This window comes from Homarus americanus, unplaced genomic scaffold (genome assembly GCF_018991925.1).
Source record: "Homarus americanus isolate GMGI-L3 unplaced genomic scaffold, GMGI_Hamer_2.0 scaffold34921, whole genome shotgun sequence".
Classification (NCBI taxonomy): domain Eukaryota; kingdom Metazoa; phylum Arthropoda; class Malacostraca; order Decapoda; family Nephropidae; genus Homarus; species Homarus americanus.
In genome coordinates, this window is record NW_024741901.1 from 21116029 (window position 1) to 21124927 (window position 8899).

Genomic DNA, 8899 nt, shown 5'->3' on the forward strand with positions numbered 1-8899 from the left:
AAATACTTACTTTCCTATCCTCCTCTCTTCCCCCTACCTCCAGCATCTTCCTCTTCCCCCTCCTCCTCCCTTAGCACCCTCCTCTCTTCCCCCTCCCCAGCATCCTCCTTCTCCCCTAGCACCCTCCTTTCTCCCCCTCCCTCTCTTCCCCCTCCCTCTCTTCCCCCTCCCCTAGCACCCCCTTCTCCTCTGTTTCCCCGGTACATGATGACGTAGGTAAAGGGGTGGGGGGGGTGTGGGTGGGGGGTTGGTCACTAGATACAATGGGTTATTTTAAGACAGTGAGTCATCATGGGTCGGTTTAAGACGTCGTTGTGAGGGTCTTAGTTCAGATACCCCTCAAGACTCTTAACTGACTGGTTAACTGGTGATAATTAACTGGCCCAATTAACTTACATTGTCTCCTTTAACTAACTGGTGATAATTAACTAGCTCACTTAACCTAGAGCACCAAGACGGATTAAGGTTGGTGAGTTAATTGTCTCTCTTAATTGGTTAGTTAACTACGTTGTCTTAACTGGTTTACTACTCGGAGATATAAAATTGGTGGGGTAAATAAGTTGAAATTATATCGTGTTATTATCATCATTATCATTATATATACATACATACATACATACATACATACATACATACATACATACATACATACAAACAAACAAACAAACAACAAACAAACAAACAAACAAACATACATATATACATACATACATACATACATACATACATACATACATACATACATACATACACTGCCCAATGCCTCACACATCTTCACTTCCATCGGTAAAATAATTATACAAACTCAAATAAATAATAAATAAATAAATAAACGAAATTATATATAAAAAAATCCATAAGAAAAATTAACACCGATTATTTACATTATCTGAACAGTTGATAAATAATAAATAATGAAATTAAAAATAAGTATATATACAGTACTATAAGGAAACTGTATTACTTAAAAGAGACGACAGCACATCTCTCGGTCACCACACATCACAGCACATCTCTCGGTCACCACACATCACAGCACATCTCTCGGTCACCACACATCACAGCACATCTCTCGGTCACCACACATCACAGCACATCTCTCGGTCACCACACATCACAACACATCTCTCGGTCACCACACATCACAACACATCTCTATATACGCTTCTTTATATAAGTACCTCATATATATATATACATAAACTATTAAACAAACACTATTTCAATTATCATATAGGCAATATAATTATATCAGTAACATTATATAATAAAATAAATAAAATAAACACAATATAATAATTAACATAAATAAAATAAATTAACATACAATAAATATAACAAAATATACCATATAAAAACACATAATAAATATATCACCGCATATATTATATAATTAAAATACAAATAATAATATAAATAAAACAAGAAAACTATAAATAAAATAAATTGGTAAAGAATAATTAAAAAAAAGTAAACTGATGAATAAAACAGAGAGAGAGAGAGAGAGAGAGAGAGAGAGAGAGAGAGAGAGAGAGAGAGAGACGGCAGCAGCAACTCACTTAAAACAGCCCACCCCCCCCTGAGTGTCCCAGGTGTAGAGACGTCACCTGCCTTTATTTATGGTACCACCTAAGTCATGCTGGCGTTAACCCGTCACTACCCCGCCCAACTGGCACTCCCACACCCCCACACCACTCCACACCCCCACATGGCACTCCCACACCCCCACATGGCACTCCCACACCCCCTGGCACCCCACACCCCCACATGGCATCCCACACCCCCACATGGCACTCCCACACCCCCCACGGCACTCCCACACCCCCACATGCACTCCCCACACCCCCACATGGCACCCCACACCCCCACATGGTACCCCACACCCCCCACATGGCATTCCCACACCCCACATGGCACCCACACCCCCACATGGCACTCCCACACCCCTCACATGGTACCCCACACCCCCACATGGTATTCCTACACCCCCCACATGGTACCCTCTACCACACACCCCACATGGCACTCCCACACCCCCACATGGTACTCCCCACACCCCACATGGTACTCACACCCCCCACATGGTACTCCTACACCCCCTACATGGTACTCCTACACCCCCTACATGGTACCCCTACATGGCACTACTACACCCTTACACTAACCTGCAATCCATGGCACAAGGCACCAACCTGGCAGTACGTGGTAAAGTAGTGGTCTGGGTATATCTGGCACTATACCATGGCACCTGTGACACTCGCTACTCAGGTATCAGTACACACACACCACGGATGTCCTAAAACTGTGGCAGTGTCTGATCCCTGAGTGAAGAGAAACATTTATAGTGATCCTGGGTGAGAGACATACAAGACACATTGGTAATCACACCAGAGCCGAAATGAGACACACGGACGGACGGACGGACACACGGACGCTCAAGGTAATCCACACACTAACTACTCGTCTCGGCAGTATAAAAACGACGTGTGTGTCCTGCCTGGTGTGAGTGAGGTCCTACACAAAAGGCTCCTCTCCTCAACACTCGGGCATTAACGAGCCTCGACACAGCTATTCATCCTTCTTTACACAGCAGAGATCTGGTGCTCAGGTGCACAGCTTCCCTCATGTTGTCGCTCTTATAGTGCTTGTACCCGCTCTTATTATGGGTTTCATATATATGTATATAATGTTTTTCATATTCCATCGTGGAAATGTCATTTAAACAACACATTTTTATTATTATAAAGGATCCTCGTTTATAAACTCATTAAAGATATACAACTGTTAACCGAGTCACTAAACCAAGTCAATCATAGCAAGTGTGTTGTGGTATGTGGACCCGACGCTTAACCTTCCATCACTGTAAGTAATTAAGCTCTACCTGGAAACTTACAGTCAGTAATAAACGAAATTTTATCCAAACTAACACATGATATTAACGACGGGTCAGAGGTAATGCTCACATGGCCACACACTACCAACACCGTGTTAGAGCGGCCACCTCCCAGAGTGTCAGAGGAAGGACCTATACTTTAGGACAGGTAATGCACCTTATCCCGTCCACCTCACCCGCGACACTACCAACACGTCCTCACGCGCGCTCTTTTAGACTTGATGTGGAAGAAAGCGCGGGTAACATCCCAACTGACTGAGGGGCCGCCAGCATCGTCCCATTCTTCACCTAGAACTCTGACTTAAGTTTCTTTTTCATTCACTTTATTAAGATATTTAAAAATTATACTTCTACACAACTTCACTTTCATGTGTGATAAAAAAAAAAAAAAACAGAGAGACGACTACCTTCAATAAGGGTCTACAGTAAGTCACCATGACCAAGAAGGTAACAAGTTCAGACAACCGTATGGAGTACCTGAGTGATGTGTCACCTGTACACTCACAACCACACACCTGTTTATCTTCCCAGTGTTTACGGCAGATTAATCAGTGTCACATCCAGCAGAGAGAGGTGTAGCAGGGAGAGGTGTTGCAGGGAGAGGTGTTGCAGGGAGAGGTGTAGCAGGGAGAGGTGTTGGAGGGAGAGGTGTAGCAGGGAGAGGTGTAGCAGGGAGAGGTGTAGCAAGGAGAAGTGTTGCAGGGAGAGAGGTTAATGACAGAGGTGTTATAGAGAGAGGTGTTGCAGGGAGATGTGTTGCAGGGAGATGGTGTACCTGATCACCAACATCGTTATTTGTAAGTTTCATCAGGTTAGGTTAGCTTGGGTTAGGTTAGGATGGGTCAGGTTAGGTTAGGTGTCTCGAGGAACAAGTTTACCATAAAAGTTAAACTTGTAGGGAGAAAAACATCAGTGGTGTGTGTTGTTGAACCAGACGTTTCCACATTACTTAATTCTCATCACTTTCATCTTAATATTTCTCCCTACCCCTCCCCCCCCTCTCCCTACCCCTCCCCCTCTCTCCCTACCCCTCCCTCCCTTCTCCCACCCCCTACGCAAATCTTCTGACGTTTTTACTTACTGTGCTTCATCATCATTATATCTCCCCTCCCCCTCCCACCCCATTTCCCTTCCTCCCTCCCTCACTTCCCCTTCCTCCTTCCTCCCTGGGTGGGTGCGGCCGCCGTTCATCAGGTGATAATTAAAGATGCGTAGTATTTATGTGGTACACGCGAACGTCACCTGTCGCCTGCCTCGCCGTATTTCACATTAGAGTTAGAGGCTTCGACCACCGCGCCACCCACGGGCCCGACCCCTCCCTCTAGGGCACGATACTACGGCTGGGGAAGAGAACGGAGGGAGGGAAGGAGAAGGTCTTGATGTAGTGTTATACTGAGGTAGTGAAGGGAGGGAGGGAGGAGAGGGTTTGCTAATAATGAATCAATGTGAATAAGAAATAATAAACTAAAAAATAAGATAACGGTATATAATAACGGGGGTGATGAGGAGCGCCATCTATCGCCCAGTGTTAAGAACTCTACCACCACCACAACCACCACGTACGGCGCTTGTTGCCAGGACTGTAACCAAATGCAGGTTCGTATTACAAGACTCTCCATCACTCATCTTGCTTGGTACTCAGTATACGCTCTAACCACCACCTCCTCCTCCTCACCCCCCCCCTCCCTTAAGACTCACTTCTGATGCACTTATACTTCAGAGCTTGTTGACACTCTTAACGAAAGCGCATTCTACCTCCCCCGACTGTTCATTGATGTTTTCACTCATAACACGCTAATTAAAACACACTTTACACAACCTGGAGCTAGTCTCGACTCCCCTAACAATCTCCCGTTACTCACTTTTTACATTTAATTAATTTTATACAGGTTTTAACGTGACACACACACACAACTATAATTAAGTTTGATATTTAATCTTATTTTACTTTCATTTACTCAACACTAAACATGTGAGAGAGGCAAAGTAAATTTTACTTATTCACTCTGACTGCCAGGTGAGGGTGAGCGTTGTGTGTCTCTGTTAACACCTGTGTTCTGTTGTCTAATACTGTACACACCTCTCTCTCTCTCTCTCTAGTTTCTGTTCCCTTGATTCATCCACTACTTGTCGCACCCGAGGAAATGAGAGAGAGAGAGAGAGAGAGAGAGAGAGAGAGAGAGAGAGAGAGAGAGAGAGAGAGAGAGAGAGAGAGAGAGAGAGAGAGAGAGAGAGAGAGAGAGAGAGCCTATTTCTCCCTCCAGACACTGTAGGTCACAGGGTTAACCTCAGCCAATTTAAGGCAACCTAAGCTGAGTTAAGCTAACCTAATCTAACAAAAAAAAACTAACTTCACCAATAAGAATGGGCCCAGTGATCTGAGGACAATAACAGCTCGTCATATTCCAGAAAACTTGGTAAAAGTTGCTTAATAATGTCAAGTATTATAATAAAATTTCTCTCGTATAAAAAAAAGTTTCACATTTCATTAGGATCTTCTCTGAAAAATTTTAAGTACACACAGAGTGAGACTGGTCCTCTGTAACAGCACCGTACTTACCAGACCAGACCAGAGGACCCAAAAGGTTGGTGCCTTCCTGAGTAAACACGGCGACTTGGACGAGGCTTTGTCCCGTGTAGAGAGTTTGCTGGAGGAACGCGAGGGATTACATGCCCCTTCACAAGGCCCAACACGGTATTCACTGCCGCCCCCGCCCACCCTGGATGAATACATCAGCCCTCCCCCCCCCCCTTCACCCTCCTTGTTTCTCGTTAGTCCCCTTTTTTCCACGGCATCTCCTGAGTACAGGGCGGCCCCGACACACACAGGGCGGCCCTGACACACACAGGGCGGCCCCGACACACACAGGGCGGCCCCGACACACACAGGGCGGCCCCGACACACACAGGGCGGCCCTGACACACACAGGGCGGCCCTGACACACACAGGGCGGCCCCGACACTCACAGTAACTAATGAGGTTCTCGTGGAAATGAGAAATGGTAATCCTTATTTCTCCGTCTCTGTCAGTCTTTTATAAAGAGAGGTAGAAGCGGCAGGTAATATACCCCACCAGTCTCCTGTCACCATTCATTATCCTGAGAAAATCTGGGGAGGCCCGGGGAGCTGCCGCGGCTCCACACTTTCAAGGGTTCGCTGTATAAAATTGTCCCCGTAACTGAGGACGACTTAACCCATCTGTCTTGCTCACAGAACCCACGACACAAATGACGGACAACACGCCGTCTATACCACACCAACACCACAGTACTAGACACGTTCTCTCCTCATTCACGATAGACAAATCAGCGCCAGAATCTTCGAAAATCAAAACCCAAAACATGACTCGATTAACACCTGGCCCCTACATACACACGCGTCAATATATTTAAAAGACCATAAACTGCGCCAACAAAATGCACATGTCATATACAGGGAGACGGAGGAAGAAGATGAATTAGTATGTGTAATAAACGACTCCCGGAGCAGCCAAGAGTGACCGCGGGTGTGACGGCATGTAGCAGGTGTCACCCAGGCCACCACGCTGCTCTTCCTCACCCCCTGCAGGTTCTAAATAATCTTCCTCACATTGATTTACATCCTGGTGTTAAGTCCCTCATGCAGTGAACAAGAGACACTTACCTTTACGGATGCTAGGTTGACTTTCATTTGACAATCATAACACAAAATTATATAATGTGGTCTAAATACACAAATGGAATAATCATCTAGTATAAATAAGTGTTTTAAAGTGACCGTACATAGCAGTCCAGCAGAACATGATGTGGTGTGTGGTCAATAAAGTCTAAGGTGAGTCCCGCCACAGTTGACTAATACAGCTTCATTTAAAGCCTTCACACCTGTTCTTGGCCCTGTATGTATGTATGTATGTATGTATGTATGTATGTATGTATGTATGTATGTATGACCGGGTGTGTACTGTATATTTCCGCTCTACAACAATTCAGAATAACTTTACCTTTTTAGTAGCTTTGAAGACGTTACATCTGAACACGTTGGAGGCGGCGTCTCGAGCGATGTATGAGAATATTTTGAGATCTTGAGAGTCGTGAGAGACGTAGAAGATCCTGTAGATGGGATGACTCATAACCAGGAGCTTGTTCTCGTCCAGGTGAGCTTGTTTCTGAAGGAGGAAACCACCACAGGTACTATTAAAGAGTTACAGGTGTGTTTCTCTCTCTCTCTCTCTCTCTCTCTCTCTCTCTCTCTCTCTCTGCAGGTGTACCATGGCACCAATCAACACAACGGACCCTGATTGCCTGGCATACCTGGGAGTCATGATGAGGTCGTCTGGCGCTCTGTTATCGTCCCCCCCCTCCCTCCCTCCCTCCCCACCACCCCCGCCTCACTACCTCCCTCACGTGATGCTTCTCCTGACATACTCACCACACACACACTCACCATACACAACTGACACTCACCACACACACACACACACTTCACCACGCACTTTACTCTCTACACAGGAAGGACTATTGCCCGAGACCCAGGGACAACCTCTGTCTCTTTTCACATACAGGATAAAGTCAAAGGAGGAGGTGATTTCTGGATGCTGGGATGATTGGGTTCAATGGTGGTTGAGAGGGGGGGAGAGGAGGGAGGAGAGGGAGAGGGGAGAAGAGAGGGAGAGGGGAAGAGGGAGAGTGAGATAGGGAACGAGGGGGTCAGAGAGGAGAAAGATGAAGCTGAAAAGGATATGATGTTAGGGGAAGAAAAGGAAGGAAGGGGAGAAGGAGGAGAGAAGGAGAAGGGGAGGGGAGAGGGGAGTGGAGGAGGAAGAGATAAAAGGCATTTGGAGAAAAGAGAGAGAATGAGAAAGAATAAGAGGTTGAAGGAGACAGAAGAAAGAGGGGAAGAGATGAGCGGAGGAGAGGGGAAGAGGGAGAGAGGGGAAGAGGAGAGCAGGAAGAGTGTGAGTACATAAAGGGAGAAAGAGGAGAGAGAGAGGATCCACACAGGAGCGGTCAAATAATTCTAGAGTAAGGGAGGAGATACATGGGGGAGGGAGGGAGGAGAGGAGGGAGGGAGGGGAGGAGGGAGGGAGGATATAAGAAGGACTTAAGCGAAAATAAAAAGTCAAGCTAAGTCAGTAGTTGAGATAAAACAACTTAGGAAAGACAACACACACACACACACACACACACACACACACACACACACACACACACACACACACACACACAGGTCAGTAATCCAACACACTTTCATCACACTCAATGTACTGCTCTTCCTTCCTTCCTTCCTTCCTTCCTTCCTTCCTTCCTTCCTCCAGCTTTACTACACCTCCTCCTCGTCCATCTCCCCGTTAAGTGGTTGGTTCGCCCCACAACACCACCATTAACCCTCCCTCACTCGCTGGGACATAACCACCATTACCTGCATACATTACATAAAGGGCCTTCAACACCTGAGAGTTCCAAACTGGGTCAATGTTTCTATACAGGTGTGTGTGTGTGTGTGTGTGTGTGTGGTACTTAATGGCCACTAATAACCATTCTGACAGTGATGTGTGAATCAGCCGGGGCTCAGTCTCTTGGTCCGGTGGCTCTGGTGTGTGTGTGTGTGTGTGTGTGTGTGTGTGTGTGTGTGGTGTGTGTGTTTAATTACTGACTTACAACCCATTAATCCTGTAATTTATCAATACACTCATACAACGCAAACACAGTTCACACACACACACACACACACACACACACACACACACACACACACACACACACACACACACACACACACACACACACACACACACACACACACACACACACACACACACACACACACACACACACACACACACACACACACACACACACACACACACACACACACACACACACACACACACACACACACACACACACACACACACACACACACACACACACACACACACACCCTGTCTTTGCTTAAAATAAAAATAAAAAATACAACCAATGTGTGTGTGTGTGTGTGTGGCTGACTCTGACACACAAACAAAACATC

At 46.0% G+C, this 8899-nt stretch overlaps 1 protein-coding gene across 1 annotated transcript in view; it reads right to left on the reverse strand.

Moving 5' to 3' along the window:
• The window catches only part of LOC121876071 (carboxyl-terminal PDZ ligand of neuronal nitric oxide synthase protein-like), a 69340-nt gene extending 62348 nt beyond the window's left edge, over positions 1-6992 (reverse strand). The window contains exon 1 of the mRNA XM_042380980.1: positions 6873-6992. The gene's annotated coding sequence lies outside the window, so the exon portion shown is untranslated. The remainder of the gene's footprint in view (positions 1-6872) is intronic.
• Between the last annotated feature and the right edge of the window lie 1907 nt (positions 6993-8899).